The sequence below is a fragment of the Myodes glareolus genome, chromosome 1 (genome assembly GCF_982192425.1).
Source record: "Myodes glareolus chromosome 1, mMyoGla1.1, whole genome shotgun sequence".
Classification (NCBI taxonomy): Eukaryota; Metazoa; Chordata; class Mammalia; order Rodentia; family Cricetidae; genus Myodes; species Myodes glareolus.
The window spans coordinates 122,973,878-122,989,822 of NC_142026.1; the positions used below are offsets into that span (position 1 = coordinate 122,973,878).

A 15,945-nucleotide genomic window follows, 5' to 3' on the forward strand; every position below is an offset into this window, starting at 1 on the left:
ATGCCCACTCCCATCCCAAAACCGTCGTGAAGGGAATGGAGCGGGACAGAGGTGAGAAAACCCTGTCGTTTGCTCCTTCTGGTGACAGCATTTGTACCCCAGCTGTTGGGAACGATGGCTCACATGACCAGCACACTCAAGTAACAACACAAAGTCCTGGGGGGGACCTAGACTAATCACACCGTAAAGGTCCATTTGTTGTTGTTATTGTTGGATTTTTGGAACATTCAGGACGTTTGGGTTGTGTATTGCCCTTTTTCTTTCTTTACTTTTTTTTTCCCTTTAGATTTGGCTATAGGCAGGCTCTTGTCCTCAGCCCAAAGTGTGAGAACCAAAGGGGCCAGGGTAGGAAAAATGAAGTGGACAGGTGAAATGGTGGAAAACTTGCCTCTACTCTACACGTGGTCACGATTGAGTCACACACACTTACATTACAACCCCTTTTATAAAAATAAGGGATTCCAAAGGCTCTCTGAAGCTTCAATATCCTATTATTAAATGATTGTATTAATTGTATGTTGGGGTTTTCTGCTTTCCTAAATCACCTAGTTGACACTAGGTCACTTTCTCCCATCTCCAGCTGAGTGGAAGTCAATGCAAGCCCCGAACCTCTGCCCTTCCATAAGTGGGAACCAGAGACTCAGATTTCCTTAAAAAAAAAAAGAGGGGGGGAATCACATTTCTTCAAATATGTCCTCTGTAGTCTCCAAAGAATTTGGTCTAGACTTGCAACTGAGCAAAACTACCTTTTCTGTGGCTTAACCACCCAGGGAAGCAATGGGTATTTTGGCAATTTAAAGCAATAAAAATAAAAAAAAAAGTAAATGAATGAATAAGCAGTAGCAGGGTTGACCTGTCCACTCTGTATAAAGAGGAACCTTCTTCTGTTCTCAGGTTACATCAACTTAACAAAAGTACAAATGCCAGTTTTCTAGAGGTCATTCTCATGGTGGGGTTTGATGAAAATGATCAAACAAACAAAAACTAGGGGACAGGGAAGTTGGTAAAGTTTTCGCTGAGCCAGCAGGAGAACCTGAGGTTCCCCAGCACCTGTGAAAAAGGTCAGGTCTAGTGGCTAAGTAAATACTAAGGAGGATTTAATTCTGGCACTGGGGAGGCAGCGGACCAGCAGGGAGAGGGAGGCCGCTTCTCAGTGAGGTAGATGGTTCCTGAGGAATGGCACTCCACATGCATACACAGAACCTACCTCATAACACCGCAGTCATAAAGCCTGCACACAAGACTAGACTGTAAGAGGTACAAGTTTTCAGGGCAAACTGAGTCAGCCAAACCGGTCCTGACTAATCGGTCTTCCATTTGTTCCCTGCCAAGGCTAATAGCATCGAAATTTGAATAGACTTCCTTGCCCAGCTAGCCCACCAGCCTGTGGCCAAAGCAGCCAAGAAGACTATACAGATTAAGTCATGTGCTAATTAGGGAAAGCATCACTTTCCCTAGGCCAGAGACAAGTGTGAGCAGGCAAGGGCAGATTTGCAGCTGTGAAGTCTTGAGACCATGGGAATTCCCCAGCTGGGACTGTGGTAGGAAGTGCCCTTCTTCACAAGCCAGTTCCAATCTCCTAATACCAGGACCTGATATTTGACAGCTCCAATTATCTCTCCAATACAAACTCATTGGAAACACGAAAGATACGATTGCATCAAATTGTATGGGAATTTAGAAGAAACCTCCCAAGAACAAATTTTATAGCTCCACGGTTTAAATAAGTAATCAAAGGAATTTATATCCACCTGAAATGTTGAAAAATAGAAGACTCGGGTTTTGTCCATAAGTACCACAGACCTTTTAAACCATATTGTAAAAAGAAACGTGTATATCAATGCTCCATGTTTTGAGTTAATGAGATTATACTGATCGATCCAGTGCCTAGCATACAGACTGTATATTTACTCAATAAATGAATTATTCTGCCCTTCCCCCACCCTGAAGCTGAGCCTGCAAAGTGCTGTTGCAGGTCAGGTGACTAGCATTTGGTGGTACTCCGTGTCTGGGGTGGGAGGTGAGGATGTAACCAGGTCGGCTCAGGTGGAAATGATAAAGTCATCCTTTTTCTCATCCATCTAGAACTATCTGTAACTTTACAATCAGTGTTTTAAGTAGAGAGTAGTATTTAATTTCTGAATATAAAATTTTCACTCAGAAAAAAAAACTGATATACATTAAAAAGCTAGAAGAAACCAATTTTAACAGCCCATAAGTGAACTCAGCCCTACTGTTTTCTGTTGGAGGGGTAGCAAAGACAGATGCCACCAGCTAACGCCATGGTGTGACAAGTGTACACAGAGGGAGCTGCTGGCAGCAGACAAGCATGGTTTTAAGTCGTTCTAGTCACCCTCTGTGGCACATGGCCGCAGAGAACATAGTAGCTCCATTTCTTCTGATCCTGAAAATCCGGCTCATTACATGAAAGCCGTATGATGCTTTTGAATTTTCAAAAACCCCGTGTGTGCATGGCTGGAGGCGGGAGGGAGTCAGTCACCACAGAAAAGCTGACTTTTTAGTGAGTCAAAAATGATAAACTAGAAGTTTGTACTTATTTCTAGGAATAGCCTGGTTCTTAAACCATTGGCGTGTCACTTTCCTCTAGAACGTAATTCCTGTGCCGAATGGCTGACTTGTTAATTAGCCCTTAGTTCCTTTGGAAAGTCCCCTCTTATGCCCGACCCTAAGACTGCTGTGACCTCCTAAGAGTTGTAAATTCTAAGTTCTAACTTCACCTTGACATTCCTAGGCCCTGTAATGTGTACATTGTAATGTGCAGTGTTACCAATAGGATATGTCAAAGGCCAACACCCCTGATTTGAAAGACTTTTCCTCCTTACAATTTTATGAAGCAAGTTGGCACTCTGGGAAGCCCACATGATATATATATATATATATATATATTGTGGAATCAGAGAGACACCAATGATGACAGTGGAGATAAATAGATCCTAGAAGACAAAACAAAACCAAGGCACTTCTTCATGTTTACAGTGGTGCTGATTAGTAGAATAGAAAGACAGTTTTTAATGTTAATTGGTAATTACCTCTGAAAGTCATCTATGGGTCCAGAGAGATAGCTTAGCCATTAAGAGCCCTTCCTGCACTTTCAGAAGACCCAAGTTCAGTTCCCAATACTCATATAAAGCAGCTGTTAGCCCCCAATTCTAGGGATTCAAGGTCCTTTTCTGGGCTCCTCTGTTACTTCATTTACCTGCACAGTCCACACCGCACAGACACACCTACACACAGAATTAACAATGGTCTTTTTTGTTTTTGTTTTTTTGAGATAGGGTTTCTCTGTGTAACCTTGGCTGTCCTGGAACTTGCTGTGTAGACCAGGCTGTCTTTGAACTCACAGAGATCTGCCTGCCTGCCTTTGCCTCCCAAGTGCTGGGATTAAAGGCGTGCATCACCACTGTCCAGGAAAAATAGTCTTCCTAAGAGTTATTTGTATTCTGATGATATTTTGCTGAATTTGTGATTTAGGGGATATAGACCATATTTGTGCCATCTGATACACAAATTCATTTAAATAACAAACCATGTTACAATAGAATTCTAACATAAACCTCAAACAAAGAAACAGTATTTCCCACCACAAGAAGTCCTTGAGAATATTTTTTGAAAATAAATCATTTAAGCTTTAAAATTCTTTCTTTGTTTATTACAAAAGTCGGTATATGATTTTTACTGATAATGTGCTCTAATTTTCCTAATGAATATTCATTAACATTTCATTAATATTAATTAAACATTAGACATAACGACCTGATAATGATGCAAAACACTATGATTTTACTGTAATTCAGAAGCACTGGGGAATGAAGACACAGTGCATTTGGAGTCAGCCACTGAAATACAAGCAGTATGAGAAGGCACTGCTCAGGGGAATGCCAGTCTTGTGTTGACTGCAGAGGCCACACATTTCTCTGACCTCCTCCGCCTTGCTTGACTTGGACTGTGTGACCTATGTTCTTGGCCTAGCTGACCGTGTCATGGCTACTGCTGGCTACCTCCTGCATTGTTCTGAGCCAGGCTGGTCCTGGTCCTCTGTCCCACAGCCCTGCTCTCACTCACTCAGCTCTCATCCTTCCTGATTCTATTGTCAGTGAGGACAGACATGCTGAAAGGCTGACGGCCGGTTGGCTGCTTATAGTGGCTCATGCCTGTAATTCTGATGAAAGTAGACCTGTTGGGTTGTTAAAGCTAGCCTGCCTTCATATTTCATTCCCACCACGTCTGAGAATCAAGGTACTTTACACAGTCAGTCAATGGAATAAATTAATTTATTATTAAATACATGTCTTTCTTTAATATAAAATTCCAGAATATATTGCTTTGGTCACTGCACTGATTTGGTGTGGTGCTTTGGGCTTGTCTGATAACTGCTGTCTGGGGTCCTACATATCAACTCACATCACTGTGCTTCCTCATCTTTAAGAAGCATGTCAATTGTTTCTTCTCATCCTAGTTTACAAGGAATGGAATTACTTGAGACACGGGCTTGCTTTTATTTTTATGGGTACCATGAATTATGTTAGTCGTCAGATTGCCCACATTCCATTGTCCGTCACAGAGTAAAAGCTTTAATTCCCGTTGTGGTTTGATCTCGCAGTTTTTGTTGAGCTCTTTCTATCTTGGTTTTTACCACGTGCTTTGTTTCTCTGCTTTACTCTGATGTAATCTGTAGTTAGTGATCTGTGCCCACCACCCCCCTTTTTTTGGTTTTTTGAGACAGGGTTTCTCTGTAGCTTTGAGCCTGTTTTGGAACTAGCTCTTGTAGATCAGGTTGGCCTCGAACTCCTAGAGATCTGCCTGCCTCTGCCTCCCAAGTACTGAGATTAAAAGCGTGCGCCACCACCGCCCGGCTTGTGGCACTTTTTTGATAGCTTGTTGGTATGATTTATAAATCCCTTTAATTATGTTAAAGGTCTTTTAAAAATCAGATACAATAAATACAGATTTTTTTTTATTAGTCAGTTAGCTAAATGTTAACTCTACTGTGTCTAAACTTTATCTGTTGTCATATCTGGCTTTGGAAGACACTGAACAAAAAAAACCCAATATTATGGAGAATAGGTACTGTTTTTTTTTTTTTCTCCAACTACTTTCTTTATTCCGAGGAAGGCAACTTGTTTCCCTAGCGACTGTTTCTCTATAGGTGTATTCTCTGTCTCTGGGAAATATGGAGTACTCCAGGATGAATAAACAAGCTGTTCTAATCATTGTCCCCAGAGGAGTTGCTTGGGTTGTTCATTGACTGGAGAAGGGCATAGTGGCGGGGGGCAGCCTTCCTATGATGGAATTGAGATGTGAATCCTGAAAACTTGTCAGTGGTCATATTCCTGCCACATGGACAGAGTCTGGCTCAGTTTGAGAAAAAGTTGGCCCAGAGCAGAGATAGCAAGTAAGAAAAAAAATTGAGAAAGAGATCTGGCATTACTCAAGTTCCTGGTACTATTGGTTCTTGGGACTCAACACACAGTTGCCTTTCAGATCATTTATAGCAGTGCTTCACAGCCTATGCTGTGACTCTTTAATACAGTTCCTCATGTTGTGGTGACCCCAACCATAAAATTCTGTCATTGCTGCATGATCATAATATAAAATATTTGCTGTGTAGGATATCTGATATGGGACCCCAAAGAGGTCTGGACCCCTTTAGATGTTCATCCTCTTCTTCAGATGTAAGATAAAGTCACTTCCTTTTTCGATGTGGGTGCAACTTAGATGACTGTACTTTCAGGTCCTTGCTGAGACAAGTTGATTTTTAAGCTTTGTTGTCCAGAACCTCAAGCATAGTATGGCATCCTTCACAACCTGAGTCTTCATGAGCACCTAGACTGCAAAGATGAGAATTAATCTTCTCATGGGAAGATTATACCTGCCTTTCTTTAATTTTTATTTAACAAAAATCACCATTGCCTGTTACAGACACCACAAACATATATAGACATACAAACCATTTAAGCATTATTTTGAATATCAGTATTGTATACATTTGTCAGGAACATCAAATTCAAATTTTTGCTCTCTTGGTTGAGTCAAATGTTGGACTTAGGAAATGGTTACTAGAGATTTAGAAACTCTGTAGTTAGAATTGTCCACATTGTTTTATCTCTTTGTCTATATCAATTACTTTTCTATTGCTGTGATAAAACACCATGACCAAAGTAACTTACAGAAGGGCTTAGTTGGATTGATGGTTCCAGAGGGTAAGTGCCTGTGATGGTAGAGCAAAGTCACAGCAGCAGCAGTAGAAGCTGACTGATGTGAGATTCCCCTCTGAATGTTGTGAATATGTTTGATTACCATTGGTTAATAAAGAAGCTGCTTTGGCCTATGGCAGGGCAGAATATAGAAAGGTAGAAAATCCAAGCAGAAATAGAGGAAGAAAGAAGGCGGGGTCAGGCAGATGCCTTGTAGCCACCCAAGAAGCAAGAGGTAAACCATGAGCCTTGTGGTAAAATATAAAATAATAGAAATGGGTTAATTTAATATGTAAGGGTTAGTTAATAAGAAGCCTGAGCAAATAGGTCAAAGAGTATGTAATTTATATCCAGTCTTGGAACGGTTATTTCAGAGGTGAGCGGGACCCGGTTGTTGAGAGAAACTGGTCCAGGGGACCAGTGGATGGAGAATATTTGTAGCTATAGCTGACAGCTCACTTCTTGAACCACAAGCAAGGAGTTGAAAGAACTAATTAGGAATGGTGTGGCTTTTGAAACCCCAAAGCCTGTCCCCAAAAATAAACTTCTTCCAGCAAAGCCACACCTCCTCAGCTCCCTAAATGTGCCAACAACTGAGACATATGGGGGATATCTCATGTAAATCACCACAATGCCTATTTTCTGCCAATAAACAACAACTACAAAAAAAAAAACCCTACCTGAGTGAGTGCAGTGACAAGAACATAATTTTATGTTAACCAGCTTGAGATCTTCTTGGTTTATAACTAGATCAAGCTCCTCCATCTCTCCCAGTTCTGTCCTAGGTGTCTTGTAAAAACAATAGCATCCACCTCACAATACTGTTTCAGAAAATAAGTGTAAAGTCCTGAGGCAGTGGCATCATGTAGGTCGAGTAGGTCGAGAGTCTCTAACCTCAAACAAAAAAATGCTCTATTTGAAACTTTTGAGTGTGACAAGGTGCCATAAGAGGAAAACCCCACACCTTACTTCATGATTGAGTAGAACCAAAACACAGGCACGCTAAAAGTATTGCATAAAGTTATCCTCAGACTGTGCTTGATAGCACACACTATAATTCTAGCACTTGAGATTCAGAGGCAGGAGGAGTGATAAGAAATTAAAGCAAGCCTAGTTCCAACCAGGGCTACATAGCAAGATGCTGTCTCAGAAACCAAACGTCAAACAAATACCTCAGTCTATTTATATGAGGTAATAAATGAAACATACTATGTTCAAACTTGGGTTCCATCCCCAAGATATATTACTACATATGTGTAAATGTTCCAAAATTTGAAAAACAGTAATAAGTACAAACACCTGTTGTCCTAGAAAACTAACCTACAATAAGTGGGAGCCATTGTCATTATGCATTTTCCCATGGAAAGATCTTTTCAAAATCAGAAATTTGCTTTTAGCTTTTATTCAGAATCCATATCCCCCCCCAAATATTACATACACATAAGCTGTATCTTTATCTTTTGTATAACCATCAATTATTTTATCTCCCTTAATGATGTGAGAAAATATCCTTACAATATATTTTTGGTGATTTGTTCAAGAGGAAGAAAGAAAAAAGATTTCTGAATTTTTTTTCAGCCTGATGTGAACTCATCTTGTTCCCCTGTCCTTCTCTTCCTCACTCCTGTTTCCTTTCCTCTCTTCCTTCCTTTCCTTTTTCCTCTGTTTAAACCTTTGATCAGTAGTGGCAACAGAACTGAACTCAATGATCAATTGTCTACAAGCAGGTCAGTTAACTATTCATGCCTACATATTTTTTCAGTGGTTATGTTGTCCATGTAGAATTAAGAAATCATTTTTAAACTATTTCTAAGTGTGCAGTAGAGTGTGAATAATACCTAAAATTAAAATCTGGCATAATTTCATAAACTGTCAAACGGACAGTGGCTGATCCAGCACAGGGTGGCACTTCTGAGTCTGCGAGGTTTTGGATAATTTGCTGCAGCTCTGTAAAAGGGGAAACTAACTCTTCCCGCCAATGAGAGCAGAGTCCTCATGACTCAGTCACCACCTAACAAACTCTTAAAAAAAATTGTTGTCAATGAGATTACATTTCCACATGAGTTTGAGGGTAGGAAAAAAAAACAGCACTATCCTCTTTCCTCCTAGGACAGGAAGTCCTTGAGTTAGAAGCATCGTCTTTTGCCTCTTAGACTCTGCAGTATATCCTACAAGTGGTACATAGTTTTCAGAATATTGAAGGAATAAAAAAAATGTTGCTAGTCTTTATTTAGAGAACATTTATTTTTTTCAGGATAGCAAGATGAAACAATCTTTCAATAATTACACCATGATTTTATTGATGTAAAGCTTAAGAGACAAAATGTATAGAGGTAATTATTTGCCCCTAGAAATAAAATATAAGTAGAAATAATGTATCATAATGACATTTTGTTCTCATTCTAGAAGCCAGATTTATTTCTTTTGTAAAGAAAATTCAGTCTCAGTGCAAAGTATTGCAACCAAAAGGGTACGTAATGTATATAAGATTTTCTAAGACATTGTAAATGTCCTGATACACCTGGAAATGCCTTTGGTAGAGAAATAAAATCTGGGAAGGTTTTCTGGGGCAGTAGATTTTAATTTGCTACACAAAATATTCTGTTACCTTGTCAGACTATATGCCAGAGCAAGGGTTTTTATTTGGGGTTCAGATATGTATGCCAACCCCTAGAGATTCTACTTGGATAGTTGCTGTCTGGGGTCTATTCCATTCTCAGGCCACCTTCTGAGTTTCGTCACTGATCATTGGGCACTTACCCATGTACAAAAATATAGGAAGTTGATTCTAGAGGTGAAACATACTTCACATCTATTCAAGTACGAATTTTAAAGACATTACATTTTCAAATTCCAGTGACTATTTTCTGAAAGAAATAAACCACATATTTTTTTATTTAAGTCAAAATCAAGTTTGAGTTCGTTTTTGGAATCTTTGCCAACATTATGTATCTCCACCTCATTATTTTAGGTCTTACTTTCTAGGAAGGAGTGGGCATGAAGTGATGTCCTCAACGGCATAGATCAGGGAACCTGGGGGAAATTAATTATTTCCTGTTATTTTATGATAGACCCCTACTGTGCTCTACAAATTTCCATTAACACTTCACAGGTGTTTTTGCTTTGATTTACATTACAAATGTATTTCTCCCACTTTCAATTATTTTCTGTCCTCTCAGTATTATTAATTGGGTTTCAAGGGTAGAAACAAGACTAATGTAACAGCCGGGTGGTAGTGGTGCTTGCTTTTAATCCCAGCACTCAGGTAGGCAGAGGCAGGCAGATCTCTTGTGAGTTCAAGGCCAGCCTGTACATAGCTACACCCAGGACAGCCAGAGATACCCAGAGAAACCCAGTTTCAAAACAAAACAAAACAAAACAAAAGGCTAATGTAACACTGCACTGTTAACATTGACTGTGATGGCAAGTTTCATGCTGAGGTGCACCACCCAGATACGTGGTCAAATGTCATTCTACGTGTTTCTATGGATGAGAGTAGGTGGGAAATAGGCCAGCCTTGAGTGAAGCAAATTACCTCCCACAATGCAGATGAGCCTCATTCATTCAACTGAAGCCTCTTAGGTAGAGAACATCTGACCACCAAACAGGGAGTTCTGCCAGCTAATGGCTTTAAAACTCACTGCAATATGAGCACTTCTTTGGGTCTGCAGCTGCCAGGCTCCCTTTAGCTTTTAGACTTCCCATGTATCCAATCATAAACAACAAATCTGTGTCTGTCTCTCCTAACACATATATACATACACATAGTTGGTTTTATTCCAACGTGTCATAACACAGTGCAAGAATGGAGCCATGTAAGGAGAATTCTGAGTGCTTGAGAAAAACGCCAAGAAAACAAGACAAATCTTCTGTCCTCAGTCTTCAAAATATAGAATTGTTCTTTGGAATATGTTTTCATGCTCCCCCCAGGTGGAGCAGAGAGGAGTTTACCTCAGATTACTCATTATTGCTTGCTGATGTTATTCAGTGAGATATTTAAACTCTCCTTTTTATGCCTCTATGGAAAAACATTTTTTTTTGGCCATGTGCAGCTTGTTAATTGTATACAGCCTGAACTCATTAGAACTTTACTCATGCGATCATTCTTAACCCTCAGAGTATAAATTGTCTGATCCTCTGAATAAAGTTGGCTATACGTGAGAGTTTAGTCAGCCTCACTTATCAGTTCCATTCTCCCAGGTCCCACTACGTCTAGAGCAGTGACACTCTGTAGAGTCCTGATTAATGCAAGGGTTACTGGAATCTGAATAATTTTAGGGCATGATGTGCCAGGGAGATTTCATTTTATTGATATGCTTTAATGATGAAGGAAAAGATGTCATTGGTGTGATGTCAAGTAGTTTTACCTTTCAGATGATATGAAACATGTTTTAACTTCCCCTCCCATTAGGAAGGGGCATGGTGAAGGGGGCAGTGGAGTGCTGTGAAGCAGTCTTGGCACACTGTAAATATGTATTGTTCTCATATTTAATAAAAAGCTGATTGGTTGATAGCTAAGCAGGAAGAGATTGGGCAAGACAGCCTGAGACAGACTGCTGAGATGAGGAAGGGCGGAGTCAGGGGAGTCGCCAGTCAGATGCAGAATGAGTCAGATACACAAAATGGGCTAGAGGTAAAAACCACAAGCCTTGGGGCAGCACATAGATTATTAGAAATGGGTTAAGTTATAAAAGCTAGTTAGTAACAAACCTGAGCTATCAGCTGAGCATTTATAAGTAATACTAAATTCTGTGTTGGTTATTTGGGACTTGCAGCCAAGATTGGGCCGCAATCTTGGGCCCAAATCTTGGGAAAAAAACATCAGCCCACGGTAGAATCTGCAAAGAGAGCCTCTGATTTTCCTTAACCTCTTCCCCACCTATCCCTATACATCACTATTTACATGTACCAAAACCTGAGTTCCTAGAGGCTGATATTTTTTTCAGGTCCTCTGGTTGGTATAACTCATAAATCATTGCTAAAAAGACAATGGATTATAAATTAATCTGTTTTTTAATAGTTTGCAGACTTTCGATGAGTTGCATTATGCTGATTCTTTCTGTTGTGTGTATGCAATGGTATCTGTAGAAATAAAGTTTATTTTTAGAGCGGTCAGATATTTGATCATCTACACTCAGACCATCAGTGAGAAGAGACATATTTAATAATTACCACAGCAACCCTGATATACAGATACCTAGTTATTAGGTACTTCTTCCTCTACTGTTGGCCTACTTTGTTATAAGTGACTCTATGAGTAAAAGGATCCTTTCCTGTTTTACATCTAAGTATTTGTCTTTTGTTCATAATCAAAGGCAAAAATGTAGTATCAAAGCCTACCTATGCAGCATGCCCTCAGGAGGAGGTAGTGGTGCACACAGGCCAGGCTGTCTTCTGATTCAGGAGGTAGTCTTCAGTTAAATGAATTCAAGTAGAGGGAAGCAACACTTACACAGTTACATCTGCACAGGGAAACCCACCATGAAGTGTAGCATGAGGGCCGGCTTGTTGGTGTTTCCGTCCCGCCCGGTACCCCAACAGCCGGCAAATCCCAAAGAGAAATTACACACAGGACTCCATAAGGTTATAAACTGATTGGCCCATTAGGTCAGGCTTCTTGTTAACTCTTATAACTTATATTAACCCATTATTCTCATCTATGTTAGCCATAATGGCTCTGTACCTTTCTCAGCTGGGCAAGTTACATGCTGCCTCTTCAGTGATCTGCGCAGGAGTGGCTGAGGAACTTCTCTCCTCCCTAGCCTTATCCTATTCTTATTACTCCACCTCTACTTCCTGTCTGGTTGACCCGCCTATACTTCCTGCCTGGCCAATCAGCGTTTTATTAAAATACATGATTGACAGAATACAGATAATTCTTCCGCACCATTTCCCTCTTTTTTTTTTTTTAAACAAAGAAAAATACCCATAGTCCATTTGTTGGGAATGTGGGCGTAGTATTTCAGGCTACTTCCTGCTGGTTGGGGGCGCTGATAGTCTTAAGGGGACCTAAAGAAAATTTAGAGTTATAATCAAGTCATGACTGGAGTATCCTGTGAGTCTCGATCATCTCAGGCAGCAGTCTTGGATCAGTTCTGGATGTAGACCTCTGTCATCTGGGTCATCTGTTCCTATCGGAGATTTTTCAGGTGGCCTCCCTTGGTCAAAGGTGATTATTCTTAACTCTGAATAAATCCAGAGTCTCTCGTTTTCTGTGGAAACAAAAGCAAAATCTCTTCTCCAAAGTAACATACCTTTTGACTTCAGTTTTGAAACCAAGGTATTTTCAAAATTCCTATCTTGGGTTAGTTCAGCAGCATTTATAAACAAAAGTCTTTTAGCAGTTGTTGCTCCTTCCTCAGCAATCAAACAATTTAAAGAGAGCATAATAGCATACAGTATGAAGATTCTCTGTGCATTTTCCATCTTTATGTGGCTTTATTTTAACCTCTATTTCTTATATTTTTACTTTTACTTTTTGAGATAGGTTCTCTGTATATCTTTGTCCTGGAATAACTCTGTAGACCAGGCTGTCTTTGAACTCACAGAGATCCTCCTGTCTCTGCCTCCCCAGTGCTGGGATTAAAGGTGTATGCTACCACACCTTGAACTCACAGAGATCTGTCTCTGCCTCCCAGGCATTGGAATTAAAGGCGTGTACTACCACACCTTGAGGTCACAGAGGTCAATCTACCTCTACCCCTTGAAGTCACAGAGGTCAATATGCCTCTGCCTCCCAGGCATTGGGATTAAAGGTGTGTACCACCACACCTAACTACTCTCTTTCTTTCCTTTTAACTTTAAGAACTTTAACTTTTAGCCTGCATATACACACTGTAAACCATTTAGAGGTTTTCTTCCTCTTTGAATCTCTCTTTACTGTATATTTTTCTTTTTCTGACCACATGAGCCATTAATTTACTAAGCAATATGGAGAGCCGTGGCTTTGACGGCTAGATTCAGCTCATTCCTTAGCTTTTCAGCCTCAAGGCTGATGTACCAGCCAGAGCTGTGTTCACTGCCACAACTCTATGGCGTTTCAAGGTCCTTGCCAGCAAGCTGCAGCATTCTGCTCACAGACCACACTCAGTCGGACTGCCTGCCTGAAAGAGTCACAGTTTGCCCTGGCAGGACAGCCCAGAAAACCAGCATTTTAAAACAGCACAGCTTTTTTCCTGCTACAGCTTAAAACCGAAAAGCATGCGTTCAGCTTTTTATCAACACCGTTTAAGTGTTTCGTGGCAGGACCTCTTAATGAGCTGCAAGGTTTTGCAGCTAAAGCTGAGTCAGGAAGCCTCTCTTAGATGAGAGCACTTGCTTGCCTCTAGCAAGCAGAGCAGACCTGAGAAATTGCTGCTACCAAGAAAACATGCTTTACTCTATTCTTTCCCAAGCTTTCTCAAGCTTTCTGTGGATTCAGTTATCCACGTCTGGGCGCCATATGTAGCATGAGGGCCGGCTTGTTGGTGTTTCCGTCCCGCCCGGTACCCCAACAGCCGGCAAATCCCGAAGAGAAATTACACACAGGACTCCATAAGGTTATAAACTGATTGGCCCATTAGGTCAGGCTTCTTGTTAACTCTTATAACTTATATTAACCCATTATTCTCATCTATGTTAGCCATAATGGCTCTGTACCTTTCTCAGCTGGGCAAGTTACATGCTGCCTCTTCAGTGATCTGCGCAGGAGTGGCTGAGGAACTTCTCTCCTCCCTAGCCTTATCCTATTCTCATTACTCCACCTCTACTTCCTGTCTGGTTGACCCGCCTATACTTCCTGCCTGGCCAATCAGCGTTTTATTAAAATACATGATTGACAGAATACAGATAATTCATCCGCACCAATGAAGGAATTGACTTCTCTCCAAGCACCTGTGCAATATCCAGCCCCAGGAAATTCCTTTCTGTAGAGAGCCCAGCACAGAAATTAAGTAAACAGACATCAAGGTGTTTAAAAAAAATCCTTTAATTTCTTCAGAAATCAGTGGTATATCATTCTTATAGACATAATGAGGTCAGGGGAGGGACGCATACTGGGAGATACTGGTTTGTTACCAGTGGAGAAACAAGGGGAACAATGGGGACAGTTTCCTTTCTCAATCTATGCTCTCTTTCATGAGGACTAGGGGGTTGTCTTACTTGCAAGCTGACTTTTATGCAATCTGCTTGGGAAAGCATTTGTTTATAGCCTGATACTGTGCCATGAATTCCTTTCTTTTTTTTTTTTTTCAAAGTCCTGACATGAAATACTGGCTGTTTCCTTTTCAATAGCTTCTGTTCACTCCTCCATCTCCTGCTTTTTCCTGGCTTGCCCTCTCATAGTCAGCTACATTAGCAACAGATCAAACATCTGTTTATTTAATGAGAATGAGATAAATCTACTATCTTCTGTGTTGGATATAAGGACAAGTTTTTCAGCACTTTGCTAAAAATATCTGTTAAGCAGAGAGTTTTGAAAGATTCTAGGAATTTTCAGCAATAAACTCAAGAGTTTGGGGTCATATAATTTTTAATAAAGAACAGTAATCTGCTTTTTAATTTAATTAGTTCTCAGTGTTAGTCTGTCTCTTATTGATTATTATTGTCTTGTGAGCTGTGCCAGTCAACTAAGCTGAGTAAACGCTTCTGTACTTACAGCTAATGTGTTAAGTCATAGTTGTTTATGTTTAGAGATTCTCACTAGAAATGTATTTTAATACTTATGGTTGCTGAGAAAATCTTGCGTGATTTTAAAACATTCTCCTTTTTTTTGGTAGAAAGAGACAAATAAGCCATTTTCTTCTAATAGCATTATAACACATTCCTCAAATGTGTGAAAGTATTGAAATTATTTTTAGCATTTAAAAATTATTTTGAGAATTTCATAAGTGATTTTACTCTATTTATAGCATTTATACTCTTTTCTTTCCAACTACCCCCATTGATGACCTCTTTTGGCATAATATTGTTACACACACACACACACACACACACACACACTGTTCTCTGTGTATGCACATGTGTGTGTGATGTTTTTCTTGCTTTCAAGCTCATGCACACGTTCATGAATGTGCTTGTAGAGGTCAGAGGTTTACAGTGAGTGTCTTCCTTTATTGCTCTCCACCCATTTATCATCTGTCTTTTAAATTTAAATTTATTTTTGCTGTTTTTAATTGAAGTAGAATCACACCATTTCTCCCTCCCTCCTGTTCTTCCTTCCAGCTGCTCCCAGTGACTCTCCATCAAACCTCTCCTATACTTCCCCACTCTCAAGTTCTTAGCCTCTAGAAAAAATGCTTTAAAGTCTGGCAAAAAAAGACTTTCTTTAATTTTGAAGATATCTTGAATTGACTATTTTTTTTTAAATTTAAACTTGTGATTACTAAGCACATGCCCTGGCCCTACAGCCCAGGGTGACCAGAAAGACACACACGCACGCACCCTTGTCCCACGGTCCTGGATGGCAGGTGTCACTGTGTTGGAGAGATGGGAGAGAGTATGTGGTGGAGATGCGGGAGACAGGGAGAAGTGGAGCAGTTCGTGCACTGTAGAGAGAGGTGGAACTGGGGAGACACATGGTGAGTATCCAGCAATGAGGAGCCTGCACAGCTACCTGAGGCCACAATGATGTCAGAGCCTGGGCTGCCACTGAGTGCCATGTCTGGATCCATGGTTCTACCACTGCCAGGGTCTGTATTGAGGTCCAAGACCCATGCTATCACCAAAAGCCATGGCCTGGGCTGCTACCTGA

At 40.4% G+C, this 15,945-nt stretch overlaps 1 long non-coding RNA gene across 1 annotated transcript; it reads right to left on the reverse strand.

The window, feature by feature from the left end:
• Nucleotides 1–3,780: 3,780 nt before the first annotated feature.
• LOC146895814 (uncharacterized) lies at nucleotides 3,781–14,052 on the reverse strand. The gene is made up of 3 exons (XR_015001544.2): nucleotides 11,899–14,052; nucleotides 11,556–11,677; nucleotides 3,781–5,849 (listed from the first exon to the last, which is right to left on the reverse strand). It is a non-coding gene; the product is annotated as an uncharacterized LOC146895814 (long non-coding RNA).
• Between the last annotated feature and the right edge of the window lie 1,893 nt (nucleotides 14,053–15,945).